Here is a 22,765-nt window from a genome sequence, read left to right on the forward strand (position 1 = left end):
AATAGTTGAGTTTTTTTTTGTTAGAACTTAGTTCATTTCTGGGAAAATTTCAATTGTTTGAGTATATGGCAGCTGAATACCAGATACGGATAAAGCAGTGAAGACTTATAGATACTCTATTACTGCCTCCACAGTGATACCTGTACAGCGTGTGCACATGCCTTATATTATCACGGGCTACTCTCCTGGGATATTACCATATTTACATTTAGAGTGATGGAGGCTAATCTGTCTGCTTGCTCTGCTCTCTGGCTTGCTCAGACGCTCCAAAGACAACCCAACCCATCAACATATGTTGCAGGGAAACCAAATTGCTGAGGTCTAATTAATTAAAGAGAAGACGTTGGCTTATTAGTTAGGTAGAATACAGGAAGAGCTTTCTTGTGGTTCAGAGAAGAGCCACTGACCTCTTAAGGAGTTTCAAAAGTGAATTTGTCCAGAGGAAACAACCCCATTCCCGTGGTGGAAGAGTTGGGCTGTAATGCCAGAGAGTGCTGTGTCTAGCAAAGAACCATCAGGACACTTGAACCAAGGTAGACAGTGTATGGTACCTGAGCCAAGAAGGAAACATCGCTCCTCAAGCAATCTGGTAAGGCAGTTTTCCCAAGTAATGGCAAATCCAGGAATGCTGTCCTTAAAAATTCACTATTAATATTACAGATCTGAAGCGTCTTATAAAAGGGAATATGAATCTGAAAAATCTCCTTACCTATACAAAAGTGGCAAGTTATATAAATATTATGCATGCATTAATATTTTTAGACATTTTGGATTATGTATACTGGGTTTGAGGGTTTTTTCCACCATCATCACTTGTAAGTTTTGTGAATGTGCCTCTTGGGGAATGAAGGCTTGAAGAAATGCTGATAGCAGGGGAATCTGCTGAAATGTTCGTTTTCATTTTCTCCCCAGAACTACCTTACAATATGCAGTAATCTGTATTAATTCTGCTGGGGAAAATTACTATCTGTTTTTTTTTTTTTTTTTTTTTTTTTTTCATTTTTCCTCTTCTTTTTAATTCAGATGAAAATACTAGAACATTTTCCTAATTTTTGCCAGACAGGAATGAACTGTTTGCTGCCTTTGAGTAAACAACCCTGCTTTTAGCATCTTCAGAATTATCTTTCCATAATTTAATTATAATTCAGCCTTATTGCTAAATCACCTGAATTTTATTGCTCTACTTCTGTAATTTGCTATTTTGTTTACTAAATGCAATAAAGCAGTAGAAATTCATTACAATATCCCATAAATAATCAAGTAAAGTGTGAAATGCTGTAGTAAAAAGTATCAATAGAAAAATAATTAAATTATCATGACTAGCATAGTTTTAACTATGTAAACTTCTTTTGAAATTAACCATCTGAATAGCTTTAGGAAGCTTTGAAAGCACAATTATATGTGTGTATATATATATGGATGTATATACCTATTGCATGTAAGTATGCATTACAAATTCCAGAGAAAAGGGATAATGAGATTTTAAAAAATGTCATCCGATCTGATTTAGTGACCAGGGAGTGGAGTTAGGTGTCTGTTTTCTTCAATGTACCCATTGATTTCATTGACATCTTGAGATTCTTTAAATTAACTTTTATTTTTTAAATCTAACCGTGGGCATGGAAATATGTAGTGTGAAATTTCTCTTATTATGTTTCTTTTTAATGGCATATAAAAAATCACACAGCATTGTGAATGTCCTGGCTCTGTCAGTCAAGGCTTTGATCAGAGTTTGCAGCATGACAGCAGCTAATCCATGAAACCTGAGCTGAGGGGTGAATTCCATAGTGCCCATCAAGGTGTGTATTTGGAAGAATTCTCATTTTCAGGCATTCTCTGACTTCTAGAGAAAGAAATGCGGTGTGGCCCTATTATAGTTCATTGTAAGAATCAGTCTGTGATGAGAGGAAACAAGTGCAGACCTTTATTTATTTATTTATTTTAATGTTTGGTATTTGAGAAAGTATTGGTAGAATTATAATATGGCTTCAATAGAGCTGTGATTACTGGTTGTTTTTTGCTTTAATTTAGCTGAAAGAGGATGAAAGGATGTTATGGGCCAGGATTCACATGGTGTTGTGCAGCTATAGCTGAGCCACAGAATGTACCCATGATAACTGTAATAACTCTACCATGTCTGATTGCAACACCTGTAAGGCTGGTTATGTAATTTTGATACACATAAGTGTTTTCTTTGGGTGAATATACCTCATAAAAAGGAGTAAGACCATTACTGATCACATGAAAGAAAGAACTAGAACCAAAGTTACCCTTGCAAGTCTGTTGGGTGCGTGCAGGGCCACAAGGGGATTTTGCACCATATCTGAGAAGCCAAGTGTAGATACCTTGCATTAATTCTGAGTAGTGAGTGAGCACTTTTTAGCTCTCATTTGGTCCAAGTTTAACTAAAGAAGCAGTGAGGAGGTGGCAGCTGCTCAGCTACAGCTTCAGGAAAAGCAACAAATATGGCAAGGAGCTAAACCCAAAGTCCTGAGAATTTTTCCAGTTATTTTAAGTAAGGCCAAAACAAGTTATTTGAGACTTATTTCTTAATTATAATACTACTTAAGCCTTTCTAGAAATCCTTAAAATGGAAGTGTTGAGATTTTTCCCTTCTTTAAAAAAAAAAAAAAAAAAAAAAAAAAAGTAAATATTGCAGCATTTGGAGAAATTGGAGGGTACAGGTAAAACTGCATTAAATATGCTGAATTGTATGTACTTCATTGTCTTGCCTCTGTTTCAAGCGTTTGTTTCAAGGGAAAGCAGGCTAGGTAGGGCAAAATGATGCTTATTTTGCTTTGTGATAGCATTTTTCACCTTAGCTCTGCAGTCAATGTCTTCACAGCTGGAATTAAAAAACAAACAAACAAACCCCATCACAGGATAAAACAAAAACATTCCAGAACTTCTGTGCTTAGTGGACCTAGCAGAATCTTCCAAGCTTCTGGTGCTTTTTTTTTTTTTTTTTCCTCTCCATCCCTCTCCTTCAGCCTTGGGTCACCTCAGTGGCTGCAGTGAGGTGACCCACAGACTGTAGACTGTCTATCTGAGGACTTAAAATGCATGTGGGTGATGTATGTTGAATGGGAGATTAGGTGCTACCTGCTGGTAAGGGCTTCTTCTTTTTCTACGGACTATATATTCTCATGTTTATCCACCTTATTAAATAGAAATAGATGCATCTAAGTGTGCATTTTGTCAGTTTTCTCAGCCAGCTAATCAGGACAGTCAGAGTAAAAAATCCTTAAAGTACATGAGAACATGCTTAAATACTCTCAGCTGATTTTAGGTTCAGGAGATAGACAAGCACCTGTGTTGGGTGACCTCATTATGGTCCTTTGCTGAGGAAAATGAAGTTAGAAAGCGTCAGAGCCTTAAAACTAATGCCCTTTTGGGTAGGGGAGCAAGCTCTCTGCTGAAATGCATTAAGACAACTTTCTTTCATTTCCTCTGAGATGTGTATCAAACCTAAGAAATGGTAATTTAGAAATCCCAGATGTATTAAACTTGCCTTGGGGAGTAAACTTGGTTATTTTAACTTTCAGAGAAACATAAGCAGGAAAGTATTGCTTATTCTTATTTATATGAATTTTGTATTCTTACTTTGTATAAAGTTCTTACTGTGGTTTTGGCTTAGATTTTAATTCAGGGTAGCCTAAGCATAAGATTATTCAAGAGAGATGGTGCTTTAAATAAAGAATTTAGCAGTACGGTTGCATACATATATAATATTATTTCATTTAGATATTTTCTTTTTAGTATGACAAACCAAAGGAATTTTGAGTTAATTAAGACTCAATGGCAAACATTTTATTAGAATTACATTTGTATGGAAATACCTTCCAATAAAGCCCATGCAAGTGACATTTTAAGTGTCACAAAGTAAAATGTTAGTTCTCTGCTGTCAGAACTGGTCTGCCCAAGTGAGCGAGTGGAGAAAACTGTATGGTACCGGTACTCTGATACTGATGGATCACCTGCAGTGAGTTGGCAGAGTTGTGCTGATTACACATGTATGAGCTGGTAGGCCAAGTTCTAGTTCCTTGGCTCCACCTGCTCAAAAGGTGGTACGTGCGCCCCATCAGGAGGCCTATTTTCCAATCTGCACGTGGTAGACTCTGTCAGCAGCAAGGGATGCTCTTGCTGCATGGTGCTCTTGCTCAGCAGCCATATAGATAAAAGTGTAGATTTAATTTTGGACAACTAGAAGTGAACAGTAAGATTCTAGCATATGCTTAAAAGTGAAGTGTTTAGGAAAGGTTACACTAGTAAAATTTGGCAAATGCGAAATTAGTGGAACAGGGTGCGGGTATGTTATTTTAATCAGAATATTTCAAAAGCAAACGTATTTACGTTTAGTAGCAGAGACCTAAAGCAAAACAAAGAAATACGGTCAGTGAACTTGAATTTGAGAAAACTTGATGTTTTCAAAGGGACTAAGGTAATCCCTGGCAACTATGGCTCCACGTTGATGATGATGTTATTGAATTCTTCAGGATCTTTTGTTAATGGAAAAGAGATTTTCCAACAGAACTGTCCAGGTTTGCTATGCAGAGCTTTCTTCAAGGTGAAAGATATTACGTAAGTCTCTTTTCTTCTAATCCTGGTATTCAGTGTTACAGTTTGAAGCATTCAGAGCTGCTAACAGGGCTGGTGAGAGAAATCACCATACTGGGACATAGTGTCCCAATAACTGGGCGGTTTTATTACACAGTGCTTACAGTAACCTTTAAGCACCTGAGAAAAGACAGATGTACACTGTACTGCATGTCTCAATCATACAGCTTGAAAATATGGGTCCCTTTCCACATATCCAGTTCTTGCTTCACATTTAATTGAGCTGTTAACATTTCAGAGACCATTAGTGCGTGGCAGGTCTTGCACTTTTGGCTGCAGATAGTGTTGTGTATATCTGAATGAAATGTTTCTTTCACACAAACTTCCCTAAACACATGCCTTCTTATGGATTTGCATGTGTGGATCTGAGAGCTATTTTCTCATTTTGTGACAGCATAGAGAAACTCATCTATACCCCCGCAGAAGACACACCTAGTTGGGTTGCAGTTGGGTTTGCTCATATTTACATTTAACTTGTTACTGAATAGCTTGCAGAATGTTAACCTGTAAATGGAAATATTGTTGCTTGAACTTGTTGAGGCAAGAAAAATCTGAATATACCTCTTCTGAGCTTAGTAAGAGCTGTGTTGGGGTTTGAGCTTAACACTCCAGACTCCAAGAAGAACCTTATTCTAAAATAGATTTTTTTTTTTTTTTAATGTATTTATATTATCTCAGGAATTCATGACTTACATAACCTTGATTTTAAATGCCAGTCCTTGTACAATAGGTCAAATATCAAGGAAATCTGCTGTGAATTTCAGGTTATCTGAAAGACATTTCAAAAGAAATAGTCTATCCATCTCAGTGGTTGGGGTCAGCTGAAGGGAGACGAATCAGTTTAAGTAAAACAAGATATTTTTAAAGAAATGAGCTGTTCCATTCAGCTGTGTATTCTTCAAATCACCCGAGGCCCTGTCAGGGTGCAAGAATATTCCACACCTCAGTCTTAGTGTTAGGGGCTTGGCACATGTACAAAGGATGCACTTGGTGTAGCCAGCAGCCATGCTCAGTCTTTCTTACTTTGTCCCTTCTAAATCATCACCTCCTAGGAAGTATTCTCAGTGTACTTTTTTTTACATTTGTTTGAGTGCTTTATTTTTCTTGCAATTCCCCCCAAAATAATAAAAGCTACATAATAGAGCCTTTCTATTTCCATGATTCTGGTGGAGTATTTTCGCTATACATCGTGGAAAATTGAAAATGTTGGATGTACATAAACACGTTCTTCCCATTCAAAATCAAACAGCAGTTGTCAAATAACAGACTTCTTGTATGATAGTAACTATAACCTCAAGAGAACAAGAAAGGTGAAGGGTTCTTCATGGGAGGTTGTCTTTAAACGTTGAATGCCTGTTGTGATCTCCTAAAAAATGGAATTGAAATTCCTTAGAGGAAATGTTAGGGCTCTTATGTACGAATGTATTAGCAACTCTAATTTATGTGTGATTTTACTTTCTCTGGGATAGAATTTGCTTCAGCAGAGAAAGAAATCCTTTTTATTAAATGAATGAAATGACAAAAAAAGGCAAGAAACTTAAACACAAAGGAACCTAATATTGAAAATTGAGAGAAACCTAAAAGTAACAATCTTATTTCATACAACTGCAATCAGTTTGTGTTCTGTGAATGTTTTTTCTCCTAATGCAACTTGATTAAATCAGCGAGGAGTAGTGGGCTGTAGGTATGTAAGGGATGTAAATGCAGGGAAAAAAAGCATTGGAGAGAAAGTAAGAAAACTTGCTTGATTGTACAGCTGTCTTCTATTTCATGATTCTCCTGAGTGCACTTAGGAAAAAATCGAGATTTGCATTACAGGGAAGGAGGTATATGTTTTCTGCTTTGTCACTTCTCAGATTAAAAGTCTGGTGTATTTCCAGTCCTTATCTGATGTGACCTTTTCCCTCATTAGTTATATGTGCTTTCAAAAATCAAATCCATAGCATGTAGTTAAAATGTTGAGAAAAGAATATGAAACAGATTATGGCTGGGAAATCAGGTACGGCTCATATCCACTCTTCATATTCCATCTCTTCTCTCTGTTGGAAGAGCTGTAAACATTTTGGCAAATATTGGCAAGTTCAAACAAAAATTAATGGATTTTTTTTTTTAAAAAAAATCCAAATTCAAGATTTCAAACACTGAGCAACAGCAGACATCTATAGTTTATTTTTTAATTATGTAAAGCTATAGCTAACATTTTAAACATGTATAATATTTAATCAGTCTTGAAAAATGCACTTTGTTGAAAATAGGAAGTAATTGATTGTAATAAAATAATTTAAAAGAATGTTTCTCACTAGTTCATGAAATAATTTTATAATCTTTTAATTCATTTATTTTTAAGTATTTTTAGGCTATTTTTCTTCTTTATAGTGATACCTAACTTTTGCAAGAAGTATAATCTCTCCTCTTCATACTTGCTTCATACTTGATTTACAGTGCATTTAAATCTCAGTAAGACTCTGTTGAGCATGGAAGTACTGTGTTACTGTATTAGATAACCAGGCAGTTGCAAATAATGCAGGTGGATACTAGAAAGATAAACTTGTCATAACACATGAAGAAGGGTCGTGAAATCAGGTCAGCATGACATAAAGTGTAACTATGTCTTATGTTTAATAATAACTCCTTTTATTTCCAGCAACACTTTGGAGGGAATACGTGAAGACTGAAACAGAAATGTAATGCTGGCCAAAAAGGCTAGTACAAAATGATTAATTTTGCACACCCACAGAGGAAAAACCCTAGGAGCACAAAAATACGAACAGGATTGTTCCCTATTTTCAGGGTGCAAGGACCTGCACTAGTTCAAGATGATAAATCTCTATTTGGAGGGGAAGAAAGAGCATATTCCCTGCTAACAACTTTAATTTTGAAGATTTAGCCTTCTTGATGACCTTTCACTGTATTATTCAAAATATATTCTGTGGAATTATACTTTTAGGTTTATCATGGATTAAACAAACCAACCTATCTTAACCTAAAAGTGAATATTAGAAATTTATGTACAAATGCTCAGAAAATGATAAAGAATGCTGTAAACTTCTTGTATCTTTATCAGAAAGATTTGCCCTTTTGTAGAAATTAAGCACAAATTTGGATTTAAATTTCAGCAGTGTTACTGGAAACAGTAATTTTATGCACATGCTTGATTAGTTGCATGCTTCTCTGAAGACTCGAAGCAGATTTCCAATGAAAAGGCAGAGCAGAATTATGTGATCAACCCTCATGAGGAACCTAAACCAAAACAATGTTAGAGCAAACTATTTTTTGCTCTTCTTACTTTAATACTGAACAGTTCCTTGTAGGAAAGGTAATCTTGTTGAGTATATTTAGAAAAAAATCAGTCCTTCCAAAATAAAGGGGCCGTTCCACCTAGTACGACTGAGTACACAAATACACAAAAACCACTCGATTTATTACACGCACTCAGGGAAGCCTCTCTCCAAAGAGCATAAGGAAGCAGAAGGAACTGTTTATGTATTACAACCAGAACATCAGAGGACTGTACAAGCATAATGTACAAAGGTTTACCTGATAGCTAATTAACAAAAAGTTGATGTGAGAAGGGGATTAAAGCCAGGAACTTTTGGATATTTTTTAGCTTCCTGTGGATTGAAGCAATTAGTAAATATGTTACTATCAGCAAATGGTTTCCATCATTATTTCCCATATGTATCTCTTCCAATTGTATGAGTTCTTTCAACAATAAATCAAAATAAATCTTTTTTTCCTCATTTGGAAAAAAGAAAAAAAAAAAAGTGTCCTACTGGTATTGGTATGAGCAGTATCATTCTTCATGAAGGCTTGAAGTTGTTTATATCATAATGTTTTGATAAAGTATTCAGGGTTATTTTGGGTCCTGTGGGATAAACACAAGTGCTTCTACTTTACCAGTGGAGGAAAATGCCATTATAGAATTTTTTGAGTTTCCATGTAGAGTGGTGGTCTGTTCAATCTGGTGCGTTGTCTCTGATCTGGAGGACTGTAAAATAGTCTGGCTGTACAAAGAACAGCATAAATATACAGCAGAGTGCCCTGGAAGATGTGCATTTATGTTGTCTTATATTTTAATTATTTTTATTTCTAGGATTTTCTCATGATAAAATGACTGCTACATTTTACATGGAGCTACCTGTTAGTTAATATGGACTCTTAGCGTCCAGAAGTTTGGGTCAGCTGAAAATTGTTGCTGTTGCCCTACAAACTGTATATAAAGTAAAATAAATTCCCTGCAAGTTGCTTGGGAATACCTGGCTTAAAAAATAAGCACATGTGTGTGCACTGCATCTTACTAGACATTTTGTCTGAACAATTAGCGGCAGTGGTCAAATGAATAACCCATTGGACTCATGAAGGTTTAGACAGTCCAGTTCTTATGATTTTTTTTTCATGGTTACAGAAATGCTCTGTAGTATGTTACCGCTGCATGAAACAAATAATAACGGACTTCTGATCCTACTTTACTTCTCTCTCTTTTTTTTTTTTTTCTGTCACTTCCATCCAATTTAATGACCTGTTGTGTGAGGTGCTTATACATGATGCATCTGTGCGTGTACATGTGCATAAATACTGCTTTGTGATATTTCTGAAAATAGTTCCTGGTGCCTGGGGGCTTTTGTTTTGTGCTAGCAGTATAGGAAGGGCAAGCCAATATTTGTGCCCTTCAGGAGAGAAAGAACTGACACAATGACTCTGAAATAAAAGATGACAGAAGCCAGAAAGTTGTAAATAGAAAATACATGTGGTGCATAAACTTTATAGTACACAATTTGCTCTCAATTTCCTTACTTCCATATACTTTCAGGAAAATAAAACAAACAAAAAATCCCTCCATTCTCATAGAAGTATTTTCTGTACATTATTAACTATTTTCTGTTATATAGGTGTAAGTATTCTATGAAATAGTTCCATCTTCTGTCTCTTCCCAAAGCATTTATAAATCGAAGATTTTGTGTTCTTTCATGATAATATGGGTTTTCTAACTCCATATAGGAGTTTATGCAATAGACCTTGATGATTTCTATGAAATTATCAGTTATCTCCCAGACAATTAGTCACGGTCAAACTTTGACAGGTTTACAAAGACTAAGTAAAGCTTTGATTAAATATTTGAAATGTTGATCCATGCCTGTGGCTTCCCTCTGAAGAATCCCAATGTGACTCTTTGTTAGCAACTAATTTTTCTCTCCTTGAAACTTGAAAATTTACAGCAATAGTTTCTTTTGTTATTTTGGATGTCTTACTTGACACAGTCTATTAACATGGAATGAGTATAGACATCACTGAAATATAAGGTACAGTAAAAAGGAAAGTGTCTTCTCTTAAAGCCTAGTCCAAGTTCTAGCTGGCTTATTCATAAAGGGCAGCAGTCCTCACTCAAAGAAAATGTTTTTGGAAAGTTAAATGTAGTGGAAATATTTTAATTTCCAGTGCAGAGATTCTGATAACACATCTCTCTTATGGGAAAAGTCTGAGCATAAAAAAGCAAGTTCCTTCTATTGGAGATTTTTTTTTCTGTAATTTTACTGAGAAATTTAGCTTAGGAAAAAAAAAAACAAAGACAACCTAGAAAAATCTGTGTCTAGGTGTCTTGATAACCCTAGCATTTTATGTAAATATAAACAGTTTCTTGGAAACAATTTGGGATATAATTGAATGATTGCATGTGTATTAGGGCCTTACGATAAACTGCATCACTGTTAAATGCTTTGTGTCCGCAGTGCTCAAAGTTTGCAACCATTTTGTTGATTAATCTTACAGTGGATGCTTCTATTACGTAGTTGTTATTAATCAGATTATAAAGATGGACTTTTGATATACCTTTTGTGGTTTATCAGTTTCGAGCTATGTGATTGTGAAGATGCTCTGGAATGTTCTGCTAACCACTGCAGAAACCTCTATCGTTGGTGTAATGTTCTGTTTTGATGTGTATGAGATCTTCCCAATGACAGTCAAGCCTGTATAAGCTAAATTTCAAGTGCAAAAGATGGAATTTCAAGTGGGTTTTTTGCTGATACTCTCAATGGTTTTCTAGCGTGGCTAATTCATAAAAAAGTGTTGAAATTAAAGCTAGATATTTACCCACAAGCATATGAGAAGAATAATGTATTCCAAATACAAAGGGTTTGTCTGAATGTGTTAATCAGCTCTCTATACCTTCCAATTATGCTTATCATCTGTGTTAAAGAATTTCCCGTATTTATATATTTTTAATTTTGAAGCTGATGCAATATTTAGAATACAATTATGTTTTGGTTTGCTGTGCTCTCCTTGCCAATTTCTTGTGTTTTGAAGTCTCTTGCTGATTGCGTCTCATTTTTCATTACTGATGGCCCCTTCAGACAGGCAGGCTCCGAGCTAATTAGCAAAGCTTTGTTCATGAACGCTTGTTTCCTCCAAAAACTCTGCAGGAAGGAAACTCTTGAACAATAGTACACAATCTGCAGTTTCAGAGGCTAAAATGTTAACAGTAATGCACTGCAACGTTTAAACTAAAATCTGCCACTTCAGAAATTATTAATTCATGCTCAGTGATGGGAAGGGTTGTAGTCCAAGGGCTATCTGCATAGGGTTGTACGCTGCCACGCCTTTGGAAGATCAACAGCTGGCATGAAAGAACAGTGTCGGTGTCTAAACCACCTTTTGAAATCCTGCTGAAATTTTGTGGTTAGGCCCTCAAGCTGGGCTATTTTTAGCCAGTATTTGGCCAACTCCAAGCTTTTTTGTTTTGTTTTGTGTTGTTCGTCTTTTGATTTTGTGTGCTTAATTGCTGCTTAAACCAGTTGGGGCTCACAGCAGTGAAAGGCTGCACTCTGTCTTTTGTCAGGGTGGAAGTACATCGAAGTGGCCGCGTGCAGGGTGTGAGGTGAGGGACAGACCTAAGTGAGGCAGGAGGAGGAGCTGGGCTTTCTGTGACATGAGGAACTATGGCTCACGCTGGGGGCTTCTGACTAAGGGCACTAATTGGACAGTGTGGGTACCTTTACCTCTCATTACATTCATAGCATCATATTTTTGCTGTTTGAGGCATGGGACTCCTCGTTCAGTTACACCACCTCAGCTTAGGAGGACATCACTTCTTTAGGGATAATTTTCAACATTGTGGTCGAGTTTATTGCACGCATTCCAGAGGCTGTACTGCTGCATTCTGATAGAATCAGAATGATTCCCCTTCCCCCCCGCCCCGCTTTTTTTTTCTGGGTAACTTTGTAACTTTTAAGTTTTTCATATTAAATTGTTAAATTATCAACAATCATTTAATTATGGTAGCCTTCTGCAGAGGAAAGAGCTGACAATGCCACTGAAGGTGTGCAGCATCCTACTGGTTGATATTTCTTAATGGTTCATCTCCTGAGCCAGTGCATGTCCCTTGGGCCTGCTCATGCTGTTACCATGTAGAAGGCAGGAATAATAACATGAATCCAGTCAAAGTTATTCTGTAAATAGTAAATCTTAGTGAGTATCCAAACATGGCGGGGGGGGGAGTGAATATCTCCTGGAGTTACCTATGAGGATTTTGGAAGGGAGTGTACCATTTCACCCACTATGCAGTAGATCGTAGAGTGTTCCTGCTGTTTCAAAGCAAGAAAACCCAGAATATTAATTAGAACTGGTTTCTGAAAAGATGTTTGTCAATCCTTATGATGTCAACATTTATTCAAGGAAGTTTCTGCAGATTTCCCATAAATTTGATGTTGTTTCAAGCGATGGGTAGAAGACGTATCTCCCTGTGTAGCATATTGGCTCCGTTAAAATATGAGCTTATATTTTGGGAGCTTGTCATATCATAGCATAAACTTCTCACGACAAGGCAATGCAATGCACTTGATACTTGTAAATACTTCCTAACAGAGATCAAGATTTGGAGGGGGGAATGATTTTGATTCAAATCAACATATGAAATGATGGTTACTAAAATGCAGGTAAAAACTTGTACAAAGAATTAGTAGCGATAACAGAATGGCCATAACTTAATATTTTATGTAGTTTCATAAAACATCTTTCAAATTTTGAATCAAAGCTGTTAAAAAAAAAAAAAAATCAATAGTAATGAGCTCATCTGTATGTAAATGAATGCTATTCTATTCCAGGCTACCCATACTTTATGGTATCCTGCTAGATATCACTAAGTGTGGTCGTGAAAATAGGGCTTTTCAGGAAACCCTTAAAAAAAAAAATCAATTTAAATGCAAAGTCTTTGCCTGGCTTTTAGGTTTTGAAAAGTCATTCATAAGGTTCTATCTGTCTGAAAGTTGGGTATACTTGTATTTAAAGTAATAATTCAGTACAGTTTCAGGTGCTGACTGTCATACTAATGAGATCTAAGACAATTCTGACAATACCAGGAACTCACTGAAAATTTCTTTGCATGTTGCAATTCATTGGGAAGAACTGGTCAAACTAGAGGGTATGTCTGTGTACCCAGAGATGCGATGTAAGCGTGCAAAAGAACACTGCAGCTCTCCTGTGAAATGTCTTGTACTTGCTCTACTTGGGAAACACGCTAGTATTGTTTGCAGTCCTTGAGAATGGTAGGCTCTGCCACACTAATACTTGGACAGCAGCATTAAATAGTTGCTGAAATAGGTTAGTGGAATTTATAATTAAAAAAAAAAAAAAGAAAGAAAAAAAAATCCCAAGAAATGAATCAAGCACGAGTGTATATTTTTAAATCTTTGTAGTGAATATAAACTAATACTCTGCAAGCTTTTTTTTTTTTTTTTTTTCTTCACACTTAGAGGATGCTCATAAAGATGAAACATCCTTAAGTTGTCAAGAAGAGCTGATGGATCTACAGCTCAAGCTCTTTAAGTGTATTTTCAGTTAAAACATTATTTTCAGGAAAAAAACTGGGGTTTGATAATTTATTGCTACACACAGAATAATAGTCTTTAAATACTCTCCATTAGTTTTTATTAGAAAAGTAATTTTTCAAGTATTTGGAGCAATTTTGACTTTAATGAAACTTCAATTCAGCTAAACTCCGAAGGACAGCATAAGCTTTGAATCAGGAACAAAAATTCACCAATATTCGCTAAATGATTTGAGTGTTTCCTACTTTTAATAATACTTGTGTTGTCAAATTAGGGACTAAGTGCACATATATAGTGGAGATTAGAAGAGGGCATTAACTTAAAATCCAGAAAGAAATGTTTTGATTGATAGCTCAGAAGGAAATGCCAAGGATAAATATAAGTACTGTTGATTGCAGTTGATGTGGGCAAGTGGTAATCAGTTGCTAATCTAAACAAACAAGACTCCAGCAGATATTTCAACTCTTCACCTTTCCACTTGTCTTTCAGTTGCCTTTCCCAATCTCATTTACAAACAAATATCCTACTTGTAATGTTGCTTGTACATTCCTTACCCTGTGGGATAATTAACAAAAAATACCTTAAAAAAAAAGGGGGAAGGGGGAGAAAAAGTTTATATACAGAGTGGTTATGATTAGAGGGAGAAGTATCCTCCGTCAACTCAGTAGTAAACTATCATTTTTTATTTATTTTTTTTTTTCTGAAAGCTAAAGTATGCTGACTTACTTTTCATACTGCTCAAACCTGTGACATATCTACATGAAGAAATTGTGATCTGTGTTCATATGTAGCGCAGTAGCATACACAAAGAGGGTTCTCTTTGTTTCTGGCCCATTATTTATCTTCCCAACAAAAGTTTTGCTGAGGCAGCATTTTGCACTCCCTGAAGTGCCCTGGGTGAAACCATTTCTCTGGCCGTAATTTACCACGGGTACGGATGGTGCAGTCTTAACCTTCTTCAGGCTGATGAAGGTGATGTAGACTGACTGAAGTGGATTGGTGAAATCAAGGTTCACGGCTTGAGTTGTGATGAAGCCTGCACACCCTGAATTAAGTGGTGGGACTGTCCATTTTTATTAGATTCAGATTACATGGGGCAGCTTCACGCTGTTCTGATTAATGTGACAGCCTTCTTATTAGTTGATTGGGTACTAAATATTATGGATGCTTTAAAATACATTTATCTTTTTCATCCTTCCCTTTCAGTTTCCTTGAGGATCGCCTTACGCTATCCATATATATTAATAATAAAATCTGAGACATATTTTTCCTGGTTTGTGTTGTATTTTTAAGAAATCTTTTTGTCAAGGTGCAAATTACAGAAATTATGATTATTATGGCTAATTTAGTTAGCAAATGGTAAGATGGTAAATGGTAAAATAACGAAAAAAGACTTTTTCCTCTACAGAGGAAAGTATTAGTGGGAAGTAAGTAGAAAAGTTAAACAAACTGGAGGAAATTTTAGACGAATATTTAAAAAGTCAAAATTGTCTGTGTTAAATATGGGTATTTGCATACTGAATAAAATAATTACATTAATCCAGTTTGGGAGGAGAAATAATATCACTTGAACTGAATCTCCAAATGGAATTAACTTTCTTAGTATGAATTTTGAGTAGGTAAACTACAAATTTCCTGCAGTTAAGTTATTAGCTGTAAAGGAAGATGAGATACAAATAATACTTCATAGCAAATCAGAAGCTGCTCATGAATCAGTAGCGTGTGGATAGAGGCAAAATTTGGGAAAAACAAAACAAACAAAACAAACAAACAAACAAAAAACACAAAAAAACGAATACAATACTTAACTGAATACACAATACACATTGTATATTCAGTGGTAAATAGGAGGGTGGACAGAGCATTTTGTGTTCTAGCTTGTTGTTGTACATCCTGAAAGATACTGATGGAAATTCAATGAAAACCAAGGTAATATGAGCTACAGCAACTATGAGAAGTTTGTAAACCAACCCCAAAAGTCCTCACCTCACCCGATTTACGCAGCTTTTTAGTAACTTTGAAGCTTAACAAAAAGAAAACCTAAATTTTGGACTGACATGAAGAATTAACAAGAAGCCCTAATAAAGCATACATTACTGCATTTGAAAGTCTCTGAAGGCTACTTTGTCAAGGCTAGTTTATAGTCCATACAGTTTGTTAAAAAGCTTTTAGAGTCATCGTGGTTGATGGTATCAGTGTAGCTATTGTAAATGTTCAGTAAGTCAACATTAAAGCTCTTATGAAATTTTAATGCCAAAAAATTAAAAGCACGAGTGCTGTAATCAGTTCATAAAACAAAATATTTGAGTCTCTGACCCTGTCCTGCCAAGTGAGGATCAATGACTGCAATATTGTTCTCTTTTCTTCCTTTCCATTAGATCTGTGTAGGCATAACTATTTCTCTGTACCCTACTGCTTTGCATTAGCCCTGCTATTTCTGCATCACAGACATAAAACTAATGCCCAGTCCTAATGATTTCTTATGATAAGCCCCATGTTGTGTGTAAAACCAGTGGGGGACAGTAGTCAGCTGCATGGTTTTAGTGGGGCAGCTTGCTGGTGGTTGCAGAGATGTGCCTTCCTGAACATTTTTATTGACTTTGTGCTCAGACCTCTGTTTCCTTACACATTTTGCAGGTGTTTTTGTACTTTTTGGTTTTATGATCAGAAGTGAATGAATTAAATTTAGAATGACATATGTTTCTTCTGAAGAAAGTAAGTTTCTGAGTTTTCTGTAAAAGTTGACATATTGAGTATGGGCCTGGAGTCAGACTCTTTCGTATTGACTTGACCTCTGGCAGACCAACTTCTGTGATTTTCAGTTTTTTTCAAGCTTCCCGTATTGTACTTTTTTTCCCCCATTGGGTTGTAATCTCTTCTTTGCAGCCTAATGCAAACTACTTTTTTCTTTTTTTTTTTTTTTTTTTCCCAATTTACCTCAGTCTATGTCATTTCTGCATCAAATCAGAGTATTTTAAAGTTGATTCTTTTTGTTGAACATCTGTTTGCACCAGCATAATACCCTCGAGTTTGGCACCATGTTTACAAGCTCAAAATCTTTTAAAGTATAGAATAATAATGTAAATCAAAACTGAAGGCAGTGCAATGTGTGGCTATACTTAAAATATGTCCTCTTTGCTCAATGCTGAAGTAATGTAATAAGCTTTGAGAAGATGCATGTGTGAGGTGGTTTGTTTGTTTGTTTGTTTTTAGTGTACAGACAGATTACAAAGCCAATGTCAAGACCCCTGCAGCACTGTAAAAAAAATAAAAAAAATAAATTTTAAAAAAAAGGCTTCTTTTAAAACATAGAGGGGCAAAAGATTTAAAATGTAAACAGGTCATAAACTGCACTGCTCGCATGCCAAACACAATTAATCTGTTAAAATGCAAAGTTAATGTAGGAATGTAATTACGTATCTTAAAAAATTGAATCGGATGTGTGGATATAGGTGAAGAAAAAGAGCACGGAAATTTGGCTTCCTACCAGTAATTTTTCCATGTCTGGGAGGAATTATTAGGAAACGTTTGAATGCAAAATAATTTGGAAAAATAAAAAATAAAAAAAGAGGGCTATTATAAAATATGTCATCCTGAAGTAACAGTGGCATGTAACCTTATTAGCTTCAGAGAAAGAAATTACTGTATTCCTGAAACAGTCACCTGCAATGGAGGCTTTTCATGGTATTACTAAAAAATAATGGCTAGATCAATTTTAGTAGAAATAAAGGTTGTAGCATATAAACAATTACACTTAATTTCAGGAAATGTTTTTGTTTTTTAAAAACACTTTTGAATAATATTTTTGGAAAACAAATTAATGTTGGAATGTATTTGGTTTTGTACATTTCCTTACTAGTTGCTGCAATAAGAATCCAATGATTGCAGTTAATATTACTCAAATAAATTGTAGAAGTTGTTTTCTTCAAAAACAATGACGAAAATCCCCTTTACTGCCCTCACAGCAGGACTGGGCATTGTGTTTAAGGGAAACATCATGGTTTCTATTTGACAATAAACTGTTGCAACAGTTATCATCTCTGGGGTGGAGCTCATTAGGTCTTGCCCATATTTGTTTACTGATTTTTTTATTTTTATTTTTTTCTTATTTTTCTGTTTATAAACATGGATTGCTAAAATCATCTAGTGTGATTCATTCCAAACTACAAGCTAGTAAGCTTTATCAGGTTATTTCTGTCTCAATCTTTGTATCTGTCTTAATTACCTTTAATGAGGAATTTGTGGAGCTCTGTGTAAGATTTTTCTGTGAGTTTACATAAAGGTTTGTAATCTTTGCCCCAACCAGAACTGAATTTTCTTGTGGGGAGATGATACTGAGCTGCAGGTAGCTTTCTGAGTAAGTGGTAGTGGATAGGGCACTGGCTTCTTGGCTTTATCAGAAGTCCAACCCCCATAGACTCAGTAGCACTAACATTTCATTTGCCAGGTAGACAATAGATATTTTATTGCTCCACAGGTTAATGCATAAAATGAGCTTTTGGATTTGGACCAACGAGTGGTGCTCTGCGTGTGTCTAACACTGTCATACAATATGGAAAATTTGCTGGGGAAGGAAGCACAGTGCATGCCTTTACCAGGTGAGACAAGTACCAAAGCAGAAAAAACTTTCTCACTGAGGACCAGTTACATTGTGCTCCCCTAAATATTTGTGCTCCAACAAAAGCCAAAGGCTGCAGTGGCAATGGCAGCAGGGTCTTGACAGCAGCGGTACAACACTACAAATAAGACTACAAATCTGTGTTCAAAATCTGACACTTTAAAATGCAGAAGAGTTGAAAATACCATGGCTGAAGCCAATGTAAAGACGGCCAGACTCACAAGATAAAACATGGAAGATGCCACTTGGGAAGTAAAACCATGAGGGTGGTCAATCACCAGAGCAGACTGCCTAGAGCTTTCTGTGCCATCTCTGTCCTTACAGATGCTCATAATTTGACTGGACAAGGCCCTGAGCAACCTGACCTCAGTGGTGCAGGTTATTGAACCATATTTCCCCTAAGGTCCCCTCCAACCCAAATTATTCTGTGATCTGATAATATTGTCACTGTTCTGACTAGGAACTTGACTCCTCAAAAAAGATGCCTCAATAGCAACATTTCTTTGTATCGCTGGACACTGAAGCTAAGATTTTTGTGCCTAAACCTTCTGTTATTTAATGTTGTTGATACGTTATTACATAATTCTGTGATAAGATGCTGAATTTACTTTCAGTTCTCTTATAATAATTTCTCAGGCCCATGGAGCTTGAAATACTGAGATTCTCAGGTGTGGATTCACCTGTGCTGCAGCTAGACTGAGGCTGGCTATAAGTCACACAAGCCCTCAGATTTTGAAGGGTCAAGCTGAAAGAATGACCCAATTTTTAAGGAAGCATAACTTTGCATTCATCTCTTAGCATCTAGTCTGGTAGAAATCCTGTCAGCAGTTAGAACAGACAGAAATCTCTCCTGTTGGCTGAAGGTCTATCTCCATATTGAGCCGGTTTTATAGGCTTTTTATGTTATATCCTCTTTATTTTGTGTGCATCTTTCCAAAATGGAGCATTTCCTAGTGCAGTAGGATAACTAATCAGTAAAGTGACCAGTGGCACTGCCGTGAGAGGACACCTGCTATATGTGGAAATCCTCATTGCATTCACTCCCTATGACACAGTACAGATGCAGAAACCTTTCAATCGCATTCTAAGTAAAGACCAGTTAATCATCCCTGTGCTTTTCATGAACTTTATCTTAACAATAAGACACGTGGTAATGCTTCATTTTCAGTTGTTTGTTTTGAAAATAACTTTATAAAGCTTTAATAAAATAGCTGAAAGATGAATAAGAAATAACTGTTCAGTAATATGGCATCCCTGGATGTTTTGGGAAACATTTTTTTTTTTTTTTTTTTTCCAGAAATAATAAGCTAACTATGATTCTCAACAGGGTGTCTTAAGATTTTCAGCTGGAACAGTTTGGGAGTACATCGTTTCAGGCTATTCATTCGAGAAGTGAGAATAGAACAAATTCTCCAATGGGACTGAAAAAGTTGCATAATGATACCATAAAATGTTAACTTAGCAGTAGGAAATAACACTTATGAGCCACTGTAAGCTGAGTTCTCATGAGTTTAATATTTTTTATAGCCTCATAAAGAGATTATATATCTAATGGATTTATTAAGTCAGATATTGTTTTTGGAAGCTATCAACAATTCTGCCCTAAAACAGATGAGTTCCTCATTGTAAACAAATTTGCACATAGCAGATACTATAGTTAGAGAATCCTCTGTGGGTAAATGATCAAATATTAAGTCTCTTCTTGAAAATCAGTATAAAAAAGAAACAAATGATATTTCAGAAAACATGTAAATGCCTATGTTAACATAGTATTAATTATATGTATTAATTATCTAGGTCCTCGGGGTTTCAGATCTTCATACAGATATTTTCTGTGTTGCAGAACTGTGTAGTCATTTATACTGGAGTTTGGCTCTGGTCCTACAAAGAGCCCAGCACACTGCGTCCTTTCTGCCTGCAGTGACTGCTGATGAAACTCGTGGGAATCCTCGAAAGGGGCGTGGGCATCTGAGCCAAGCAAACCAACTCTCCCGGATGATTTGTACAAGGCTTTTTCTTGCATTTTCAGTCTCTAGTTTTTAGGAAAATTTTAGTTCCACCAAAACAAACCCAGGGAAAATAAGTTTTAAGAAATAATAAGGAGGGACAGTATTAAAATAACCCCAATTGTAGGTAACACAAAAATTTTTAGCTTCGCTGTGTATAGTATGAGATGGAGGCAGGCTTTCCCCAGAGAGATGCTGGAGAAACACAGTTTCTGGAACTACATACTGGAAAGCTCATGTGGGATGGGAAGACTTCTGCAGAGATGGTAGATGGTGAGAAATTGAGTAAGGACCCACAGGTAATAGAGGACAGACACTTGGGAGCAAAGACAGAGATTGGGAGAGTAAAGGAAGCATGGCACTTGAATGAGATCGTAAACATCTATCTGAAGAAGTGAAAGAAAGGCAAAGGAGAATACTAAGGAAAAGCAGTGTGAGATTCAGGAGAGATCCTAAGGAAAAGGTATAGGTGTACTGCTTCTGGATTTGGCCAAAAAATAATAATAATAAAAAACAGAACTTTCCCTCATGATTTCCCGCCCGAGATTTTTTTTCACTAGTTGTTCTATGCAACTCTGTTACTGAGACTCACCTCAGACACAACTGCCTTTCCACTGCCCTCCACCTCATGCAAAGCAATTTTTGACATTTTGGCCATGCATAAAGTTAGTAATTCTTTTGAAGAGCTTGGAGTTTGGTTAGCAGCCATTTAGAGAGCTGATCAGAAACAGTATACTTGTGGAATATTATGTATGACACTTTCCTTCATCTGGATGGCTACATTCAAAGCCAGGCTTTAAATTAGAACAAATGGAACATTTCATGTCACATTTCATGTCAAATTTTTCCTTGTGTGTGAGGGGGAAAAACAAAACATCACAGGTTTGGTTTGTTCCAAACTAAATCTCTTCATTTACATAAGAAAAAAATATTTAATTGCTAGTCTTGCAATAAAGTCTGGAGGCATCATTAGTTTAGCAAATTAAACCAGGCCAGATGAACTCAAATTTCACCTTGTGAAATATTTCTTGATTTGCTCACTGGAAACTGGTGGTTAATCTGTGAGCTAACAAACCTTACGGTGGTCTTTGGTCTTTGTTTTTAGAATTACGACGGTCTTGATTTCTGACAGTCAGATGGGCTAGCTTTTGCAGTCTGACCGTACTGTGTCATGCTGAAGTTTTGCTGCATCCCAGGGGGACATGGAGAGCACCTGACTGCTTTCCCAGATGCTGTTTGGGAGCTGATGTGCTTTGCCTACAGCTTATCTTTCTTCCCATGCTATCTGCCACATCACCTGGGCCTGTGTACTTTAGAGGCCTTTTAGCTGATGAATTTCACCTACTTCGGAATACAAATGGAAATGCTAACAAGGAAAAAACTAATTTGAAAAAAAAAAGGGGGGCATTTTTAGGGACTTCATCTGGTAAATTGAAACTGAGCATAGCGTTTAGTCATGGTTCATAAAGACAAAGTCTGACTAGAGAGTTGTTTATCTTCAGCAAATACAGAAGGCATACATAAAATCTAAAGCAATTACCCAAGCTTCACGTGAACAGAGGCTCCTGTACAGCTTCAAATCACTGGGCACGTTTTCAGATTCCTAAAAATCTTCAGCACAGCAGTAAATGGCCTTTTAAATTAACATGGAATTTGATCTTTAAAACACAAATAGCATGCAGGGTGTTGTCCTGCTCTCCTGAATACAAGCAACAAATCTCCCATCTCCAGGAAATTCAGTATCTGACCATAACTGGTACTTAATCCACTTCCACAATATGGAAAAATTATTTGGTTGCTGTTAGTTTCACTGTGAAGTGGCTTAATAACATGTCTTTATTAATGACATCAAGACAGCAACCCTACCTAATAACAGATTTTAATGAGCACAGGTCATCAAGGAATCATAGTTTGTTACTTAATGTGATTTTCTGTTAGGAAATACAGCTTTGAGGGAAACCTTTTGTTGCAGGCAGGTGTAAAAAACAGCTGTATGAACTTCAGTTGTGAATTTCACTTGATATTTTGTGATATGAATGTCCCATCATGAAAACAAATCAAGGGTGCTTTTTTAATGATATCGTCAAGACTGACTGACTAATTTTTTTAGCAAGTTTTTAACATTTTTAAGAATGATTTTGAGATATGCAGTGTCACGTGTTGCCACATTGCGGCAGTGAGGTATCCTATAAATTACATCAACAATGCACCATTTTTTTCTGGTTAGAGAAATGCTTGGCACCTTGAAGTATCTAGTCCTTAATTAGCATAGTAATGTTTCACTGAAGCCTTAGTTAACTATTAATGTAATTAATAGAGTTAAAGTATCTAAATATCTGAAGTAATTAGGTTTATGAAACAGAAGGTACATTTCCTAGAAAATGAACGCATTCTTAAACATAATAAGAAAACAACGTTGCGTTAGTAATTATTCATGAGCATAACAATCATGACATTACAATTAAAAATAAATCACAGAAATTATGAACTGAAGAAACCTTACTTCATCGGGGGGCTATGTAGATAATGGTGGTTTGGTATTTGTTTTGCTAACTATGCATTCTTGGGAATTGTTACTAACTCTCATGATAACAACTATATGTGATCTTACATGGATATTTCAGATCCCTAGGGTATCTCCAATAGTGACAGGTAATAGTCACAGAATCACAGAATCACAGAATTTCTAGGTTGGAAGAGACCTC

General features: G+C 36.1%; 1 protein-coding gene across 3 annotated transcripts in view; it reads left to right on the forward strand.

The window, feature by feature from the left end:
• TENM1 (teneurin transmembrane protein 1) overlaps positions 1-22,765 on the forward strand; it is an 895,307-nt gene that overhangs the window by 101,997 nt on the left and 770,545 nt on the right. The window lies entirely within an intron of this gene.

This window comes from Oxyura jamaicensis, chromosome 4 (genome assembly GCF_011077185.1).
Source record: "Oxyura jamaicensis isolate SHBP4307 breed ruddy duck chromosome 4, BPBGC_Ojam_1.0, whole genome shotgun sequence".
In the NCBI taxonomy this organism is placed as follows: Eukaryota; Metazoa; Chordata; class Aves; order Anseriformes; family Anatidae; genus Oxyura; species Oxyura jamaicensis.